Source organism: Tupaia chinensis, unplaced genomic scaffold (genome assembly GCF_000334495.1).
Source record: "Tupaia chinensis unplaced genomic scaffold, TupChi_1.0 Scaffold000093_1, whole genome shotgun sequence".
Taxonomy (NCBI): domain Eukaryota; kingdom Metazoa; phylum Chordata; class Mammalia; order Scandentia; family Tupaiidae; genus Tupaia; species Tupaia belangeri.
Window position 1 is genome coordinate 5,823,726 of NW_006159555.1, and position 22,386 is coordinate 5,846,111.

Consider the following 22,386-nt stretch of genomic DNA (forward strand, 5'->3'; position numbering starts at 1 on the left):
AAGAAAAAGGGTAGCAACCTAGTTCTTCCGTTCTTAAAAGTTGGAAAACTATGGTATTGAAACTGTTGCCATGTAACCACTAAGGTGGGGGAAGAAGGAGGAAACTTAAATAGCTGATGTTTGCTGATAAGTTCTGGTAATAAATTTTAGTTTTTTAGCCACTTGGAATCCATCTATTCAATAGATATTACCTTAGAAATTTCCTATAGTAAGGAACTTGTGTGTGTGTGTGTGTGTGTATGTGTGTGTGTGTGTATGTGTGTATTGACCAAGTACTACATCCCTCACCATTGAAGTTCATTATTAAGTCAAACACACATTGTAAAAGTAAAACTTTTATAAGAAAAACTTGAATTACTGTGGATACTCAATGACTTCATTATTCTTGATTTTTTATAGGCATGTACAAAAACATTTCAAGATCAAGTCACCCCATTATAAAAATATTTCTTTTTTAATTTCCAAAAGGCTAAGCCCACATTTATGCGAGTAACATAGTAAGTGACATGACATACATATTGAAAGTGTACAAATAGTTCTATAAGGAAAATTTATCTGTGATGAGTCTTAAATATGTTAATAATTAGGTCACTTTTCATATAAATGTATCACATGCTTAAAAAGGGATGCCTGTGAACAGGTGCTAATAATAATGTAAATGCACTTATACACACTCTTCAAAAATATATCTATTCTGCCTGCATAGACATAAAGCTTTTCCATTACTTTAAAGAAATAAGTCTTCCTTCTAATAATAATTTACAAATATTTATTAATGCTATTTCTGAAAACTTATTTTTAAGATCCATGTTTATTGAAAATGGTTTTCTTCAAAGAAGTACTATAAGTGTCACATCTATCACTGTGCTACAATGCACTATTTTATCCTATTTTTTCTTGACAGAGTTTCAATAACAATATGATAAACACATAGACATTATTATCATATTGGGCCTGCTACTAGGGTTACCAGATATACTGCATTTACAGGACAGATTGTGTATTTAATCATTTCTGTCCTGTGCCCCACATCAAACTTGTTAGGGAACCCTAAATGTCCTATATTCAGATTTTTTTTTATAAATTATTTTAAGCAATGGCTATCTTTCAAGGTGCTTAAATGACTTAATTGACAATACTAGGCAAAAATCATACCTCCAAAAGTAAAGATCTGAACGATTCCATAACAAATCATTATCTCCTGTAGTTTGGCAAAGGGATCAAAAGGGAGGGTTGAGAATTAACACACTTACTTTTTTATATCTGAGATAGGAAATACTGTTGTTTGACCAAAGTACCAAATCAAGAACTTCTAATCAGTTCACAAGCTGCAAAACTCAGCTAACCAGGATAACTTCACCCCAGTGGCCATACTTCTGAAAATCAGTCAGTCAATAAAAGCATCACTCCAGTAACCATGCTCATGAAAGCCTCTAGCTTCTGAAAGTCAACCTATCAGTGACAGCCACATGCTTCTACACAACAACTAATCAGTAAGGGCTTCACTCCAGTGACATTGCTCCTGAAAGTCAGCCATCAATAGAAGCTTTAATCCAGTGACCAAAAGAAGTCTATCAATCCTTAACACTCCTGCTTCTTAAAGTACAACAACCTCGTACACTAGACATCTAAAAATGTTATGTATCAGTTTGGGCCTTAGTAAGAGAAATTGTGCCTTACAAAATTGCTCTCCTTTGCAGTCATTGAAAGTTTGTATCAGCTATCTAGCTCAGTTATTAATTTGAAATCGTACAACCATTTAAATGGTTCAACTTTGTGTATGGTTAGTTATAAATCAGACGTGTGAGTGATAAATGCGCTGAAAGGATGAGATGATATTATTTTATTCCATCTTTTCATTTCTTAGAGTGGTAGATATTACCTGTTTTTCATTTGTATATATGTGAATGAAACACAAGCTATGTCAAAATACAAGCATATATTTTGTGGTGACTTTTTTGAAATAGTGGACAATTGCTAAGTGAGAAAAAAGTGCTTGCTTTTAAAGTTGTTTGTGCAGGATACAATTGTTCAATCAATACTAAAAATTAATAGAAAGATATAAAATAGCATATTCTATACCATCTGAGACATGTTATTTCCTCAACTATCAAAGAAATATGATTAATAACAAAATTTAGACAATAAAATAATCTCAACAAACCATAATGGCTGTTCGCTACATATATCATCAGTTTTACAATTCAAATGACTCTTTGAACATACTGCTACCGGAAACATTTTCTGATCCCAAAATCACAAGGACATTTTCAAGTATCAAAATAAAATCTACTGGGAACCAGCAGTTAGCATAATGGTTATGTCACTGGACTCCCACGTAGTCGACCGTGGTTCAAGTCCCAGAACCGGTGGCTTAGAACTCACGCTGGGTGCGTGTGTGCTCAAGATCCAGAGAGGAGAATGGAGGAGAAGGGATTGGGCGTGGCCATCCCCCGGGGGGGTGATTTCTCACTTTCTGTCTCTATGTCTCTCTCTGTCTGTCTGGCGAGCGCACGTGCCTTATAGCAAAAACCTCTCAAAAAAAAAATCTACCACAAAAATTAAAAATGCAATATCTTCAGTTACTATTACAGCTATTACAGAGATTACCAAAGGCCTCCCTTCTTTAATGAACTAGCCATAGAAGCAAGTTACCATGATGCAGAAAGAGTTTTCCCTTTCTTTGTGCAATATTTTTTCTCATGAAAGAGGTTTGTTAATGAGGCATGAAAAACCTGTTCAGATTAAGATTCCAGAAACAACAGCAAATTTTTGCAGATATTCTTCTTAAATTGGAGTTAATATTTTATTTTTATTTATTTTTTATTATAAAAAAAATAATAAAATTGGAGTTAATAAAATGCACTTCTTTTGGTGAATATGATACAGATAAAATTTTGGTGGAATTTTATGTTTATTTAAAAGTGAAGCAGTATGAATGATTCTATGGTTGGTGTTGACTTTTTCTGTCTATACTCTGCATTATATTGCCCTTAATTTGTTTTGATGCCCTTAATTATTCTCTCACCCTGACATTTATACTATTCAAACTGAGAAATTAAACTATTTTTTTGTGATTTTGTTGATATTTACAGTCTTCATTTCTTTCACATTCAGAAACTTGGTTGACTCTCTGTAACAAATGCACTTGAGATCATCTGTTTATTTGAAGCTCTGAATCATACTTTAATTTTCAAGAAAAGGCCTCTGAAATCCTTGTTAACAATTTTAACAATCACTGAGGGAAGCCTACTTATTTCATGTTCCTAGTACTCGGCATCTCTTTAACAACTGAAAGGAGAGCAGTGTTACTGAAATATTCTGTTGCTGGAAAGAACTTGTTGGATGAATTAAAAAAAAAGTATCTCTCTAAGTGTCAAGACTGTTATGAAAATGAACAATGTTACTTATGAACAGGAGCAAAAATTCCAACTTGAAATAGATAATTAGTATGCACTTTCCATAATAATTGCTTTTCTTTTAGAATAGATTTTATCCCTTAAGGGATTCGATTCTTTGCATGGGTATTAACTATTTACCCTCATGATAGCATGTGGAATCGCCATAATTAGTGTTGAAGAAAAATAGAATTAAAACCCAGAACGAAGCTATTTTATTGTTGCTGTTGTTAGTGGACACCTTTTTTTTTTTTTTTCCGGCTGAGGCCTGGCCCTGGAGAGCGGCGCGTCACCACATCGATCACTGGACAGCGTTTTTAAAAAGCCACCAATTCTATTATTAGTTAATCTGCATGTGAATACTGCATCTGATTTGAGACTTAATTCCATATAGTTGATCAAAAGAGTATTGAGTTGGTAACTTCTTGTATTTTGTTATTAAACACAGAAGAGAGAGTAAAACTTTTTACTATATTCCCAAATTTTTGTGAAACTGGGCTCCAGATAAAGTTTGACAGGGGATTATTTAATAACTGTGATCTGTTTTCTTAGAAAAGGTCAAAAAATAAAAGCCATTGATTACTAGATCCAACATATAACTAAAAACATGGAAAAGTAAGCTATTCCATTAAGATAGTCTCACCTACTTCAAAAAATCAAATTTGAGCAATATTCAGAGTTAACTTTATGCCAGTATTTATTCAGTTTATTGGCTCGAAGTGCTAATGTTAATTAAGCATATCTTCTCAATAATGACTGCTCAATAAACGAACAACTGGAAAGGGTGGATGTAATCACTGCAGACCTATGTTAGAATGTAAATGGCATTCAAATTGTAAATGCAAAAAATGTAAAGCAAATTTTGCAGAATATGGAACTGTTAAGTAGAGCCAAATCTTCAGGGAAATATAATTAAGGAAAAAGTTATTAAATGTAGGCACTTATAATTTGTTTCAGATAAGTAGTAAATACTGTTATTAGTACCAGTATGCCTGAAACAAAATTTATGAAGTCTCAATGTATATATGCATAGAAAATTAAAAATAATTTTATGATTTATCTAGGCATCCTATATTCTATTGCTAAATCTGGCAGCCCTTGCTATAGGAGAGTGACCAACTAGGAAACATTTTAGTTTCTTGGATTGGAGCTTCATAGACTGAGAGCATGACAGAATTCAAATCCCAGGACTCCATGAGAGGAGGTCTATGGATACCAATTATTAGGAAGAATGATTTAATATTAAGAATATTGGGGTTAGCATATGGTGTAATGGTTACATCACTGGACTGCCACAGTTTAAGTTTTGAACCCAGCACACACACTGGGTGTATGTACGTGTATGCCCAAGATCCCAAGAGGAGAATGGAAGAGAACGGATTGTGGTAAGGCCATCCCCACCTAGGGGGAGATTTCTCATTTTCTGTCTCTCTGTCTCTCCAGAGAGTACACACACCCTATAACAAAAACAAAATAAAACAAAACAAAACCTCTCTTAAAAAAAAACAAACAAACAAAATGAGTATTAGGATTTCTTTCCCATTTAAGTTCCAACAGAGATGAGCCATTTTTGTTTCTTTTTGGTTCACTTGAAAAGCATTCCCCCCCTTCAGTTGAAGATTGTCATTTCTGGGTAGCTGGCTCTGTATGTGTGTGTGTGTGTGTGTGTGTGTGTGTGTGTGGTGCACATGAGGGTGTAGGTCTCAGTGTCAGCTCTCCTACTTGTTAAATTCAAATCCTGTTCCACAGAGGTTCTGTTAATCAGTGCAGCTTGAAGTCTGAGGGCATACTTCCAGGACAGCCCTGGCCTCTGTATGGGCTTTTCTTCTTTTATAGTATTACTTATTTTTGTCTGTGTTTTGTGAAGATTTTGTTGTTTTTCTTGTGGTTGTATTTCATAGAGGACTTCTCTTACATTCTATGTGCTCAGTAACACTTTTCAAAGTATATTAACTTTATCCAGTGTTAGATATTCTGCAGTGGGGAAAGGACTGGTATTTCAGAATATCTAGTCTTATTAAACTGCAGCAATGAAAATGTCATGAAATACGTTGTTTCAAATGGACACAGAATCAAACTTGTTTACAAATTTTGAAATGCAATCCCTGTGAGACACTTGTAGGATTTCTCATATTTTAAATATTAATTTTAATATTTTTTAGAATAATTCATATATGTTATTTTAAAAACCAAGCAAATTCTTTAAATTGTACTCTCTAAAATACTACTTAACACTAAGTAATATTTTCATATTCTCAATAATTTCTGTTTTTCATGACCAAAGAGTAGTCTCATCCCTATTTCTTTTTTCTTTTTTTAGAGAAATTTTTGCTATAAAGCACTCTCACTGTAAAGACAGAGAGACAGAGTGAGAAATCATCCCCCCAGGGGGATGGACACACCTCAATCCCTTCTCCTCCATTCTCCTCTTGGGTTTGGGGCACATATGACACACACCCAGAGTGAGTTTTAAGCCACTGGTTCAGGACTGAAACCACAGTCAACTATGTGGGAGCACAATGACCTAACCATTATGCCATCTGCTGGTCCCACTACCCTATCTTTTTCTACCACATGCCCTGCCTCCCAGAGACACTACTTTATACTTTTCATTATTTATTTTGGTTTTTCTATTTTTAAATGTATTATCAGTCTTCATGGTTTATTAATTTGAGACATTGAATCTGACCTCGCACTGCAAATATTAAAAGCTTGGCTTTCAAAAAATCTCCACTTTCATGCAGCCATTCTTCTAAAATAAGTGAGTAATTTTAATATATGCTTACTATTTGCATTATTATGACATAAATATGGTTCACTGTTGTGCTACGTAACAACTGGAGAATGAAGCACTACTTTGCCACAAAAAAGTTTTCAGTGCCTTGACCTCTACTCAGGATTTTCAGATTTGCAAAATTCCTAAGGGCATCATTCATACATTTTACAGACTTGTTAACCAGGAAGTGGAGTTGACATAGAAAAGGGGAAAGGAAAAGGGACTCTAGTTCTAAGACATTAAGTCTTACATCACCACCCTGATAACAGGGGAACCAAAATGTCTGAATCGGATGGCAGCCTGGGGTGGAAGGGACGTAAGGACCACAGAGACCAACAACTAGAGCCACAGACATCTCAAATGGTTCAGGTCATGAAAGCAACATCTATAGCAGGTTTGACACTAAAGAATAAGTCAGAATTCAATGTTTTGAAGGAAGTCCAGGCTGGCACTTAGGGGTTCTTTTTTGAGGTCTTTCATTTAGAGCTTTCATACTCTTTGAGCTTAAATTAGACTGGGATCACAAGGACAGGTATAGACTATTAGCCAGACCAAGCACTATCTCAGGGACTTGTTGCAACTGTCTCTTACCCACTTTTCTAGGACTCAAGGCCTGTTCCTTCCTTTTACTGGGGAGCCTGAAATATAGGATATTGTCAGGCAAGTTCAAATGAAGCAGAGAAGTGCTTCAAAGTGGAAGGAATCTGGGTTGGCTATGAGTCTTAGGTATAATTTACTTTGGAGATTTCTGTTCTACTTAATTACTCTTGCTGGCCAATCTACTTTTGTAGAACAAAGATTTAACAAGCTATTAACAACTGTCTTCCTACTTCCAGGAGGAAGGAGAAAAAAATTCCTAGAGGTATGAAAAAGCATCTCTGTTCCCTTGTCTTCCAGAAAGTTTAGGCCTTTCCTTCAGAGATGGTTAATGACTTTTGTGTTCCCAACCTCAAAACAGAAGTTGCTAGTCACCTCTAATGCAGCTCTACATAGGATCTTGTGTGAAAGGGCAACTTAAGTGGGTATTTCCAAGAAGGAAATGCAGGCTGAGAAAGGGGAACTAATAGGTTGAAAATGGGGAAGATGCCTAAGGATAGTGGGGATTTGTAAAATGAGTGTGGTAAAAGATTCCATAAAAGTCAGATTCTTGTGGAAATCTTGGAGGCAGCCAGATCTCTGTTTGGAAGAGCCTATTTAATGCCTGGAAATTGCAACATTCAACACTATTGCCTTAGAAACTGCAGCAAAGGGTGTCAGTGCCCACAACTGGCAAAGAGGCTGTGACACAGCTGCTTTTAATAGACTGTAAGGCCTTGGACAATGACCTTCTAGGTGCAACCATAATAGACTGAAATCAGAGACTCCTTCCAAGATAGTTTGGCCATTATATGTCATGCTAAAGATGGAGAAGGGCTCCCACTCGTGGTAATAACAGATTTTTTACTTTAGTAAATGAGCCTTAAAATGAAATTTCTTATGACTTAGCAAAATTAAGTAATGTGATCACTTTTGTACTGCAGTAGTTCCCCCTATTCACAGAGGCCATCTACCAAAACCCTTAGTGGATGTCTGAAACTGCAGATTATATTCTACATATACTATGTGCTTTCCTTTACATGCCTAGGATAAAGTTTAATTCATAAATTAAGCATGGTAAGAAATAGCTAATAATAAAATAGAACAACTAACACATTATACTGTATTAAAAGTTATAAGAATGCCATCTTTCTCTCTTACCTCTTTCTTTCAGAATGTGTAATTATACTATTTTCACCTATTTTTAGACTATCATTGACCAGTGGTAACAGAAACTATGGAGAGGAAAGCTTGGATAAAGGGGAACTACTATACAGTGTTTTGGAACAAATTCATGCTGTTCCATGTATTATTTATTATACCATTTAATTTTTATGAACTTCTAAAAGTTTTTATTCTTTCTTTCTTTTTTTGGGGGGGGGGTAGATTTTTCTGTAGGGCACGTGCATTTGTTGGAGAGACAGAGAGAAAGAGGAAAAAAACATCCCTTGCGGGGGGATGGCCATGCAGCAATCCCTTCTCCTCTCAGGATTTTGGCCACACATGCACACATACATGGCATGAGTTTCAAGCCTCTGACTAGGACTTGAACCATGGTCAGCCACGTGGGAGTCCAGAGCCTCAAACAGCATGCCACAAGCTGGCCCCTATTTATTTATTTTTACAAAGGAGAAAACTGAGGAACAAAAAGTTAATATGTATTTAGTATGTCACATAAAAGAAGGAATCAGTGTTGGACATCTTTACATTAATAGGAAGCATTTAGACAGAACTGACTGAAAGGCAAACTAAATAACTTAAATAACAGATGTAACTAAAAAAATATGATAGTAAAGCTGGCCTCAAACTCCAAACTCCATGTTGATGCAAGCACTCGACATCCTTAGGCGTCAAGACACCCCCAGTTTTTGGCTTTCTGTTTTTTGTACTGGATTGATTTTCAGCCTTTGTGTGGTAACAAGATGACTACACACAAAGCTCATAGTATATTTTCTCAGTTTGAATTGCAGCTGAACATATGGTACTTATCTTAGCACAAACTCGGCAAAGTTTCATTGAAGCCTTGTGGCTCTACTTGGATTTACATTTACATTCTGTGGCCAGAGGTGTGGGTGTTCTTTCTAGTCAGTCTTGAGTCACAGACCTACCCTTGGAGTAAGGATATGAGGGACACATATTTCCATGTGTGCATGAAAATAGATGAAAAACATGGGTTATTTCTCCAAATGGGTACTCTCTCCATACAGCTGGAAAAAACTGAGTAGATATCTACCATAGTCCTCACATCGCCCCCAATCCTGTCTGTTGGCCCTGGGAACTGTGCTCTATTACACTGAAGACTTGATCTTCCACTTACATTATCATAGCTGTCATCTCGTGTGAGATTTGACCCACTTACAGGATTGGGGATTCATAATTACTAATAACTACTCATCGTATTTCCTGCTTCAGGTTTGAACTCTATTTCTCCTATGAGACCATATATTGGGTTGTTGAAAAAGACATGATACACTTTTACATAGAAAATCATAGAAAAAATACATTGTGACTTTTCCAACAACCCAATATTTCCTCAAGAGATCAAGAACTCATTACTTCTAAGGCCATTTTGCAGTAATTAGATGCTCTGTATTTCCTAACCAAGACTTAGAATTATAGTAAAGCTACTGTTATTTTCATTAAGCACCCAGTATATGCTGACTAAGAAATACGTCCTATATCTCATGACTAATTGCCACAGCAGTGTTACATGGAAGGTATTATTATTCCTATTTGATGAATGAGGACACCACGTTGAATGTGCACAGTAGGTGCTTTTTGATGTTTCTTCTCAGGTTACAGTGACCTGTTAATCATTCCCTCTCATTCCCTTTGATAGTCTTCTCTTGTCTTCCACATGTTTTATGATATAAGACAAATTGGTTTGCAGTGAAAAAGAAGAATGAAACAGATGTACCACAGCAGTTGCCTGAATTTCTAAATCTTGAGTGTATTTTCATTTCCTGGCTTAAGAAGTCTGATTACTGCTATTGTGTTCCATAAGATGCCCCTATATCTTTAAAATGTCTTTTATAAGCCAAGTCCCCAAAAGAATATACATCTTTTAACCAAAAATTAAAGTTAACTTGCTCAAGATCAGATATCCAGGAAGCACTGGGGTCAGTATTTAAAACCAATTCTCTCTGACTCCAAAGGCAAGACTGTACCATTGCAACATGCTTTCACTTCCAGAAACTGAAACTTGAATTCCCAGCATTGACATATTTAATGCCAAATATCCCTACACAAGTTTTTAGTAAAAATAAAAAATGTTAACCAGCCGCTACTGTAAGTGTCAAATTTTAGGAAGCAGTTTAAACCTTTGGAGGAATCAGCATAGATATTCTATTTACAAGGCAATTAGTGTGGATGCTATTAAAAATGAATTTTAAAATTTCACTGTCAAAAAATAGGTAGTGGGCCAGGAGGTGGCATGTTGGTTAAGGCAGCTGGATCTCATATGGCTGACTCTGCGTTTGGAATTCTGGACTAGGTGGCCCAAAAATCCAGAGGAGAGGAGAGGAGAGGAGAGGAGAGGAGGGGAGGGGAGGGGAGGGGAGGAGAGAAGGGATTGCAGCATGGCCATTCCCCCTGTGGGGTGATTTCTCACTTTCTGTCTTTAGCAAGCACATGAGCACTATAGCAAAAACAAGAAAACAAAAAACAAAAAACAAACAAACAAAAACTAAAAATAGGTTATAATATCAACATCCTGGGTATTTTAACTTGCAAAGTACAAAAGTACCCATGCTACAGTACTACAATGATGATATCTATAATTAGAAGTGAAACAGTGTTTGAGGGTGTGTATAAAAAAGCAAAATCAATTTTATATTCTAAACTGAAGATTATTTAAACAAAACACACATTAAAAAGACGTTTAAGGTTCTCTCTAGATGGTACCATATTTTTCCTGCTCTCCCTGCTAAGTAATGAGCTATTTATATTTAGCCAACTCATATTTAACATAATTCACTAAAGTATATGGGTTAGATTTTATTTTGCCAAAATTAGGATCAATCATGGTTCATTGCCTCCAAATCTTCACATTTGGTTCGGCTTCTTTCTTGCTTTAATCCTCCACTAACTCAAAATGCTTGCAAACACATTTTACAGTAAATCCGGACTAAGGGAATGTCTACTTGTACTTTTTATTTGTGCTTAAGCTTGCCATCTTTCTGGAACTGGCATTTTAAAGTAATGGCTAAACATTCTGTTATTTGATAAATCAATGACTTGTTGATAAAATATAGACCCGTGTATATAAGGTGCACTATTTCACAATCGTGTAATTACAGCAGCCAAGGTTTAAGTTAATGTGTTTCTTAAGTGGTCTTGGATGAGAGAGCACAATATGAAAAGCATAGTGTGGAAGGCGGATTAAGATTATCTGGCCTATCAGCGCTCCATCTCAACTATTCCAGAAAGATAGTTTTATATCCTATTTTCAAAAACTATCCAAGAAAAAGATTCCCAGTTAAAATCTGTATGAAATAATAATCCCCTAAATGATTCTATTACTGATTTTTCATGTGTGAAATGGCACTGGAGATGTGGTTTATAAATTTGAAATGACATTTGAACCAGTTACTTTCTTTAAAATGTATGGTTTCATTGGAAGAGGCTTTATTAAGTAATTCTATGGGTAGATTCACAGAGTCATTACTTAAAAACCTGCTTAACCCATCATGATCACAATGGATATTAACAAGCGTCCATAGTCAATATTGGCTCTGGGAAATCAATTATTTCGTTGTTATCTACCAACCGTCTTCTTGGCCTCAGACTTCATATTTATCACTTAAAACTGGTGAAAGTCTCTTTCAATGATAGAGAAAAGTCACAACCATGGGAGTTTAATGGATGCCATTCATTATTAATCAAATGAACAGATTCAGAGATAGAAATAGAGAATGTTACTCTCCATTGTTTTCCTGTAGTTTATGTTGAGCTCAGTTTTTTCAATCGAGTGCCCATCTCTCATTCATCATATATCCACATTATGGGTGTTTGTCCAGATAGTTTTTCATAAATGGATTTTCTAAGATGGTAGTTTTTTTCTCCATCTCATTGCAGATGATACAAAAGAGCCTTTTCTGAATGCAGAAATTATATTAATCTTTAAAATGTACCAAGTCTCCGAGGGTTTAAAAAAATCAGTTTTAGTCTATAGGCTTAGCGGTATAGTTTTATACTTGATAGTATTCATAGTACTTGTCATACTGCTATATGAATGTTCAATACTTGTTTGTGATTATTACAGATAGAACAAACAAGATTTCTATAGATGGAAATAAGCAATGCTTAATGTAATATGATAAGAGATGATATATATAGTTTACAACACTAATCACCTATAAAATATATTGCAAAGGCCCAGAGATTGAAGCAGAAACTAGGGTTACAGGATTACAACTGGGGAATCCTCAAATAGAGCTGTATTATCATACTTGTAAGTTCATATGTTTATATAGACTCTGGTAATGGTTAATAGCTGGTGGTGAACTACATTTGCAGTTATCTAGACAAGTAGATACAAAGACATTAACAAAAATCACATATTTTGACAAAATGCAGCAGATCTCACTTCTTTCTTTTCCTTTTTCTTTTTCTATTTGTTTATTTTTGTTTTTGTTTTTTTGGTATAGGGTTTGAAGACCCTTTGTACACTCTGTTTTTTGAATTGATAACCCAGACATCTAACAAGTGGCTAAATGGACAGGTAGTGAATATAGCAAGGGTACAATGAACAATACCTGATTCACATACTAGGCAAAACCAGAGCAGGATAATGTGAGATTGCATCATATTACACATAACAGTGTGCGACTTAAAATGTATAAGTTGTTCATGTCTGAAATTTTCAATTTAATATTTTGAGCTGCAGTTGCTGGAGGGCAGCTGAAAACATGGAAAGTGAAACTACTAATAAGAGAGAACTATTGTAATAATTAACTGATTGCAACTCTTTGATGAATAAATTTATGAGAAGAAGAGAAAGACGGCCTATCTACAGGGCTGAAAACATGGAAAGTGAAACTACTAATAAGAGAGAACTATTGTAATAATTAACTGATTGCAACTCTTTGATGAATAAATTTATGAGAAGAGAAAGACGGCCCATCTACAGGAGGGTGTTGAATTTACAGTAGGAAAGCTGACATAAGACAAGCAATAATTTGGGTGCTGGTCAGTGGCATGGCAGTAAAACACAACCCTCTGCAAAACAGGTTCACATGGAAAGGTTGCTGGTTCAAGACATCAGAACTCCTTGACTATGCCAGGCATGCTTGAGCCCTTAATCCAAGGTGGGTAAAGCTAAAGGTGAATTGTATGTCAAGACTCCATCACAGTTATTGTATATGATCTCTCTGTATTTCTGTCTTGCTCACTCATGAAGCAGATAATTTTTTTTAATATAGGCTATATTCCCTGGTATAGGTGTAAATAGCATCCCCTGGAGGTTTGAATGGTCATACCTTTATTAAATTAAACAAATTCAATTACTAAGGAAGGGACAAAGCATCTACTAGCTTTGGTAAGTATGGTTTAATAAAGGAACAGACTGAAAAGTATGGCTATGATTCATGTAATTAAGTTGAACTTCTTAGAACAGAGTTTGTTAACTGAGAAAGTAATCAAAAACTGTACAAGTCAGGAAAGAATTATTTGCAGAACTAAACAGCCACTGCTTAGGCCAAGAATTGGTCGAGGCTACAAATGGTTTGCGTCATAGACAAACTAAGTACTAGGCATCCAAAGCAACAACAGGAACTGTCTATTAGAGGTACAAAGCTCTGTAGGTCACACAACTTCATGAAATATTCCCAGAAGAAGGGAATCAAAGGGAAAAATAAAGAAGCAAAACATTTATAGGACACAAAAATGGAAAATGATGTGTTGATAACATTTATGATAATATCTATAACTGGACTAATATACTGTGTACTCATGCTGGGAAAATTAATTTTACAACCCGGAATGATATACAGTGACTGAATGTATAAAATTAAATTAAATCAAAAAATAAAACAGAATAGTCACCTCCTTAGGAAATACTGTCCAAGAATGGTTATAATTTATCTGAGTTTATCCACCCCCCCCAAAAAAAAAAACCCTCTAAGTTTGAAACCACATAGTAGGAGTTTTAAGATATTGCACAGGTGGACCAGCAGATGACATAATGGTTACATCACTGGACTCCTCCATAGTTAACAGTGGTTCAACTCCCTGATCAAGTGGCTTAAAACTCACTCAGGGCACGTGTGGGTACATGCCCAAAATCCTGAGAAGAGAATGGAGAAGATAAGATTGTGGTGTGGCCATCCCCCACAGGAGGTAATTTCTCACTTTCTGTCTCCTTGTCTCTCTGGCGAGCACACACACCCTTATAGAAAAAACATCTCTTAAAAAAAAAAAAAAAGATAGTGCACAGTCATAGAAGATAGGTTCCAAATGAAAGTATTTTTGAGTTCATAATTATAAATACTGTTTTTGAGCTATCTAATAGCTTCTTAGTTACGATGTAAAGGTGGGTAACTTATAAACATCTACAATGACTAATAACTTCAGAACTTCTCTGAGAGTTCTAAAGGGAACTCTCCTAAATGAAGTCTAAATAGGTGGTAAGTATCCACAACAGCAAACGACAACGACAAAACTGCTGCCAAAGAATCCTACATTCTCACTTATATTTTCATCTAAAAACTAAAATAACTTGGCTCCACGTATTCTCATTTGCAAAGACTGGAGAACTCATACAGACTTGTACAACAATAAAAGGGTATATTTAATTGAGTAAAGATAAATTACTTCACCAAGTAAAAAAAAAGTGGAAAATAATAATCTGGCTCATTTAAAAAGATGGTCTGTAGATTCAATAGAAAATGAAAGGTAGAAAAGAGCCTGCCAGAAACACAGCAGGGAGAATGGGCAGTTAAGAGGTCAGCTCAGGTCTGCTAGTCAGTTCAGTGTTGGCAATTAGCCTAGTAGCCAGCTGTGTGAAGTGATAAAAGCCTCTGCAGCCCATTTTTTTAAAAATAAAAAAATTTATTTTTTTTTTTATAAATGGCCTAGTCGTGGCTACCCCACCTATGGCCTCTAGGAGTTCATAAATTCCTTGCTATCCTAAGCTTCATTCAGTATCTTCTCAAAAATCCAGGCTGTAGGAAATTCTGCCTTGGTTGGTCTGTCTTCACAATGGTATAGATGAGGAAGGTACACAAAAATCCAGGAATTTTGCAACACTAAAAAGATCAAGAGCACAATTTGTCCCCAACAGAATTATGCTCAGGAATTGTACGTCAGTTACACATGTTTCAACAAATTGTTATCAGAATTTTGGTATATGTAAGGTTGTTTCTATTTTTATATAGCAACTGCATTGCTAGCTTATTTAGAGTTGTTATTAATTTTCATTCTTCCTTGGAAAAGGTGGTAACTAAATCTTTGCAGGCTAAAATTACCCTCCTTTTGTAGGGCTGCCAAGCATGTATCCATGAGGCCCTTAAAACTGGCCTCTGTCAACAGTTCCTCCATCTCCCCATGACTCTCAGGCAATGGGACTGCTCTATCATGAAAGCAGATGAATATCTTCACTAGGTGATTCCTGCATTGTTTATTTACAACATGGAACACATTTCTTAGATGTTAAATATAATTTCTATCTAATACTGAAGAGTATTACTGCAAACTACACTGAAAAAAATCAAGGAGTTCATTGAGTATTAGATAATTAGATCATTGGTATTTTAAATGCATTGTATCATGTAGAAATCCCTGGTGGCTTATTAAAGAGATGTTTGAAAATATTTTAATTAAATCAGAAAAAATTGTTTTGTTTTCTTGTGAAATGAGGAACAAGTTATTACTTATTATTATTTACTATTTTAAATGAATATCCAACATGTTTTCAGGAGAAAATCAGATTTGGATAATAAAGGAAGTCCATTGTTTAATCAGTTTTCTTGCTAGAAAAAGGACTTTAATAATCTTTATCTTTTTTAACCAATAGGCCATGATTAGGTGGATTTGTTTACTGTTTATTCTATTATAATCTCTCCATGTTATTTGTTATAATTCATTATAAAAGGCATACATAACTGGATCATTTAAACAAAACCAACGATTTATAGAAATGTATCTTACCATGTTAGCTAAAAATAATTTGAGCAATTAAGCACAGAATTAGCTCTGGAGTTCTCGTTAGCTAACATAACTAGAGAAACCATATGTGTTACATAATTTTACTGTTTGTTGAATTGAAGTATGCCAGTATAAAGCTGAAGCAAATTTACTTCCTGACACTATACTCACAATAATGTTATTGGTTCAAAATGCTTTTGAAAATGGTAAAATATTATACAATAAGGGAGTATCATTAGATTCTATAATAAGGAACTACCATAACTCCACTATACCATTATTATTATAAAAGATGATTATTCAATGAGAGGAATGATATTGTGTTCAGTGTTTTCGAGGAAGCTATGGAATAAAGAATCAATTTATAGTTAAAAAGTGATTAATTCCAGTAGGGAGGGTATCCTCAAAACACAACAGAAATAATGATGTAAAGAGATTTTTTTGTATGTTTATTTTTCCTCCACTCATGAAGACAGAGTGGGCAAGGAATGAGTTTTTTGTTTGTTTGTTTGTTTGTTTGTTTGTTTTGAGAGGTTTTTGCTATAGGGCACGTGTGCTTTGCCAGAAAGACAGAGAGAGACAGAGAGACAAAGAGACAGAATGTGAGAAATCACCCCCCAGGGGGGATGACCATGCCGCAATCCCTTCTCCACTCTCCTCTTGGGATCTTGGGCACGCATGCACATGCGCCCTGCGTGAGTTTAAGCCTCCGGGTCTGGGACTTGAACCGCTGTTGACTACGTGGGAGTCCAGTGACATAGCCATTACGCTAACTGCTGGTCCCAGGAATGAGGTTATTTTTGACTTCACCATTTTGACATGAAAATATTGTATTCCAAACAAGTTACAGTTGGCATTGTTTTATTGTTACGTTTTTATTTGTAAGTCTCAACATTTGCTAAGGATGCAATACTGTTTTCCGGGAAACTAAACAAAATGATGTGTTTATGATAGCATACATGGCATGAGCACTATGAGAAGAAGCATCAGCAGGTATTATCTCTTAAGCCACATTCATGTCAATGAAGTATGATAAAACTGTCTATGAGAAAAGCCAGTCTGAATTACTAAGTAGACTTATATAAATAATGTTTCCTGAGAAAGAAAATTTTATTCCACTTAAGAATACAGAGTAGGTCAAAGTAGGCTACAAAACAAGGACTGTCTAGTATTATCTCTAGGGAAGCAGGTTAATGACCTAAATAATAACAAGTGGTAATTAGCATACTAGCTATTTGTGGATAAACGCATGCTTTTGAAGTGCTTAAGAGCACCAGAGCAGCCTATTCACTTAACTAGTTTAAAGAGTCCCTTCCAACGTCTTGTTTCTACCACGAATTTACACACTCTGTGTAAAAAAGGAATACTTTTTTAGGTAAAGATACCAAAACTTGAGCCGCACATTGGACATAGTGGCTACTAAATCAATGGATTACCACAATGTAAATAGCAAGAAAATTTAAAGAATAAATAAAAAAAAGATTGATAAGTTCAGCTCCAAAGTAGAGCACCATTTATTCTCTGTAAACAGATCCCTCGGAGGTTGTTGAGCTTTGTGGAAAAGAGAATTACACACAGTATTTCCCGAGACACATGCAGCAGGGCGTTTTGGAGTGCATTTTATTTACATAGGCATGACAGCACCTAGGGGAGCACATATTTTCATATTTTCTTCTACTGTATTGAACCACATGCTCTGTGGCAGACCTCAGAGAGCTGGCAGTGTAGATAACCACGGTTTGCTGTAGAATTATGTTTTGTGACAATGCAAGGAGACATTGCCAAGTGTGTACCACATAATCAAACATTTCATATTTAAGCTTATTCGCAGAACACAAAAATTCCTGAACCCCCCCCAAATGGCTAAGTGCCCACAAATCCCAAGATCCTCAAAACTCTGACCAAGTTAATTTATTTCTGTAATCTCTTGTTGAAAATGTGTTGATTCCCATTAATAGCTTGATGATGGGGGGATTGGAAGACGAGAGGGTGTCAGGGTGAATAGGGCTTGATGTGTTTGCTTGCTAATCAGTGTCACTCAATCAGAGTGTGGAGCACAATTAGCATCTTATTATGGTGTTTGCTTTCTTCTCTTTTTGTACTGCATAATTTGGTACTTTATTATACCATTTCATGCTCTTTAGCTGCTTCATGTAGCACATATTTATTTGGAAGTCACTTTTCAGAAAGACTCTGAAAGAAAAACCTCTAGCTGAGAAAGAAAAATTACCTACAAAAAGAAAAAAAGAAAGAAAAAAAAAACAAGTCCTCACCCAAAGCTACACATTCTAACTTTATATAGAAACCTACCAAGTTTGCTTGTCTGTCTGTAGCAGGTCAGAACCAGCAAAATGAAAGAACATAGAATGCGTGATACAAGGGTATTGGAAAAAGGCAGATTAAGAGTGCCAAAGAATAACAGCTGGTAGTGTAGGAAGAGAAAACAGAGCTATAAAACTCAGGTAGAAGAACTTCAAAAACATAACATTTTTCTCAGGTCATGTTCAGAAGAAACACAATCTAAAGTAAGGATTCAAGTGCAAGCAATTTGTTAAGGAAGTGTTCCTTAGAAAAATGAGGAAAGGCTTGGGGAACAAAACAAGAAGAGTACGACACCAAGCAAAGGTGTGATTTCAGGTCAAATTCTAGCCTCAGCCTTACAGGCATGCAGTTATGCAGAATATATTGCATGTGAGAGTATACCTCACCTCAAGGCAAAGAATCTGGGCTGCTTTCTGTGTTTCTCTTATCAGTCATTCATTAGCTGAGGGCCACATAGAAGTAAGCATGGGGGATATACCCTGTGGTCCAGGAGTCTGACAAACAGAATATACTAAAAATTTTTAGCTCAAACCAAAAACATAAATGGAGTTAGCCAATAATACATTCGTCTATTAATGACAAAGACCGTAGGCTGCCGCTGAGTCACTGCCTGTGCAGCTCCAACCGCCTGGCTCTCTGTACTAGCCGTCGATATGTGAAGTTCTTACAACATGGCAGACATTGACAACAAAGAACAGTCTGAATTTGATCAAGATTTGGATGGTGTTGAAGAAGTAGAAGAAAAAGAAACTGGTGAAGAAACAAAAATCAAAGTAAGTCAGCTGACTGTTCAGATGATGGGAAATCTTCAGATTCTTGTAGCCCTTCAAGAAAGACTTGGTGGTCTGGTAGAAACACCAACAGGATACATTGAAACCTTGCCTAGGGTAGTTAAAAGACGAGTGAATACTCTGAAAAACCTTCAAGTCAAATGTGCACAGATAGAAACTATTTTATAAGGAAGTTCATGATCTTGAAAGAAAGTATGCTATTCTCTATTGGCCTTCACTTGATATGTGGTTTACGATCATTTTTTTTTTTTTTTGAGAGGTTTTTGCTATAGGGCGCATGCGCTCACCAGACAGACAGAGAGAGACAGAGAGACAGAAAGCGAGAAATCACCACCCAGGGGGGATGGCCACGCCACAATCCCTTTTCCTCCATTCTCCTCTCGGGATCTTGGCCACGCACGCACACACGCCTGGCGTGAGTTTTAACCCACCCGGTCCAGGAGGCGAACCGCAGTAAGCAAACCCCAGTCGACTACGTGGGAGTCCAGCGACATAGCCATTACACTAACTGCTGGTCCCCTGGTTTACTATCATTAATGCAATTTATGAGCCTACAGAAGAAGAATGGGAATGGAAACAAGATGAAAATAAAATTCCAGAGTAACTGAAAGAAAAGGCTTAGATCAAAGATGAGAAAAAGGATGAAGAAAAAGAAGACTCTAAAGCAATTCCTGAATTTTAGTGGACTGCTTTTAAGAATGTTTACTTGTTCAGTGATATGGTTCAGGAACATAATCAACCTATTCTGAAGCACTTGAAAGATGTTAACATGAAATTCTCAGATGCTGACCAGCCTATGAGTTTTGTCTTAGAATTTCACTTCGAACCCAATGAATATTTTACAAATGAAGTGTTGACAAAGACATAGAGAATGAGGTCAGAGCCAGATGACTCTGATCCCTTTTCTTTTGATGGACCAGAAATTATGGGTTGTACAGGGTGCCAGATAGATTGGGAAAAAGGGAAGAATGTCACTTTGAAAACCATTAAGAAGCAGCAGAAACACAAGGGACGTGGGACAGTTAGTTCTATGACTAAAAGAGTTTCCATTGACTACTTCAATTTTTCTGCCCCTCCTGAAGCTCCCGAGAGTGGAGATCTGGATGATGCTTCTGAAGCTATACTTGCTGCAGAATTTGAAACTGGTCACTATGTATGTGAACATATTATCCCAAGATCAGTGTTATACTTTACTGGAGAAGCAATTGAAGATGATGAAGGTGAAGAAGCATATGAGGAAGGAGCAGAAGATGAGAATAATCCAAGCTAAGATCCAAATGAGGATCAAAATTCAGCAGAATGCGAGCAGCAGTGAAGCAGGATGTATGTGGCCTTGTGGAAAAGCTGCACTGGTCCACCTTCTTCCCTAGAGAGGATGCAGTAACATCATTTGACAAGCCTACCTCGAGTTTTGTTGTTGTTGTTTGTTTTCTTGCATTTTTTGCAGACTAAAATAAAAATATCAAATACAAAAAACAAAAAACAAACAAAAAAACAAAACCAAAACCAAAAATAACCAAAATACCCTGAAGGGGTAAAGAGCCATATATCAAGTGCTTAATGTATTTTCAGACAATATGCTATGCTTTCCTTAAATTTCTGAGATTACACATAAATACATTAAGTTGCATATTTATAATGAAGTCATTCTTTTCTAAGAGTTTAACTATGTATACACTAAAGTGAGTGATTGTTCTTCCAATTGCCTATATAGTTAAAATGTGTCAGTCTTAGAGATAATATTTTTCCAGAGAACAATTTATAAAGCAAATAAATCTAGTAAAGGCTTACTTATAAATGTTTTACTATGTGTGTGTGTGTGTGTGTGTGTGTGTGTGAGTATTCTAGAGAGATGTGTAAGGGGAATATGTCTTCCTTCTCTAACACATTTGTTAGTATTTTCAGAAAGATCCATATTTAGATTTTTGAAGGCAATGCTCTATCTGCATACAGACAACAGGAATGGCAATTTAAAAACAAACCCTAATCCCTAGTGACTGTACATCTGTGTCACAAAACAATCACATAATCTGGCATGATTAAAAGGTTTGCTGATCAGAGCTCTACAGCTGAGAACCAAATACAGTAAAGTATGATCTAGTTTTCTGCTTCATAAATGCAAATAAAGACTGACACAGAGACTACGGAAAGCAGTTATTCTTATACAATTTAAGACCAGTAAAATTTTGCATAAAGGAAATGCCCAGTAGCAAATAAATCCTCAGAAAACAAAGCTAGATAAGGGAGTTCCTGGCTCATTCCACAAAGCCTAGTTTCCAGGTTCACAAATATGTGTTTAAAACGAGAATACAAGGGTGATTTTGAAAAATCTGTAAAAAGATTTTAAACATCGGAATCCTCTACAGCAATCTCACAATGAAAGTCTATACAAAATTAGAGAAAATTATGACTGGTAGTTTAAATAGCCTTTCAATAATATAAAGATATATGCCTATTTATAATTTTCTCTAGAAGGAATTGCTGTTTTTCTCTCTTTAGTATCAAGCTAGAGTTCCTGGAACACAGTAGGCACTCAATATTTTTAGCCGAATGAATAAATGTAGATAGAATGAACCAAGAAATAGACGGATTTGAAACAATTTTTAAAAAACTTTAAGAATTATGTGATCTTTGTACTGATGCCTGTAGAATGCAGTAAACTGTAACATTAATAACCCAATGGACTAAGGAGAAAATATAGCTTAACTTATCAATTTTTTAAAAAGATACAATTCATATTGTCATATGTGAAGTGCTTGCTTATAAATCTCTTATTCTCTTCCAAAACTACCTCCTTTAGAAAAAAATGAAGAGCAAAACACATTGAGTATAGAATTTTGGTGTCACAAGAATAGCTTCACTAATCCGGCATTTCCTTGTTTGTTGCAAATATGGTAGTGATTTTTGGATCAGGCTCAGACAATTCAAGACAATGTTATTTGAATTAATTCTTTGGAATAGTTCCTAGTGTTTTTGCTGTTTCCCAGCAATGTCTCCAATAGGAAAGCTGCAGAGTCGTGCTGTCTCTATTTTTATTGAAGTATTGAATGTCATAGAGATTGTTTGATTAGATTTACCCATACATACTAAGGCTCTGAGTTTCAGTAAACATTTTTTTTCTATTTACTTCATTCTTTTGCTCTTTTTAATATTTCCTTTTTAAAATTTTATCTCTTGAACTTTTTTCCTGCAGATGAATATGAAATCAAGTCATAAATTCTGTTATGAACTTTTTACAAGGTGACATATACACTGAACTTAATTCCAAGTGGTAGGACAGACTGCTTAACGAAGTGACACGCAAACTACACTGTGGTCAATACACTGTGGTCAATTCAAAGTTCCACAGTTAAAAGTACAGATCTAGGCACAACACTTA

At 35.7% G+C, this 22,386-nt stretch overlaps 1 protein-coding gene and 1 pseudogene across 1 annotated transcript in view; one reads left to right on the plus strand and one right to left on the minus strand.

Moving 5' to 3' along the window:
* Window positions 1-22,386, minus strand: part of LINGO2 (leucine rich repeat and Ig domain containing 2) — a 1,055,580-nt gene that overhangs the window by 651,239 nt on the left and 381,955 nt on the right. The gene's annotated exons all lie outside the window — the stretch shown is intronic.
* Window positions 18,847-20,322, plus strand: LOC102502314 (nucleosome assembly protein 1-like 1; annotated as a pseudogene).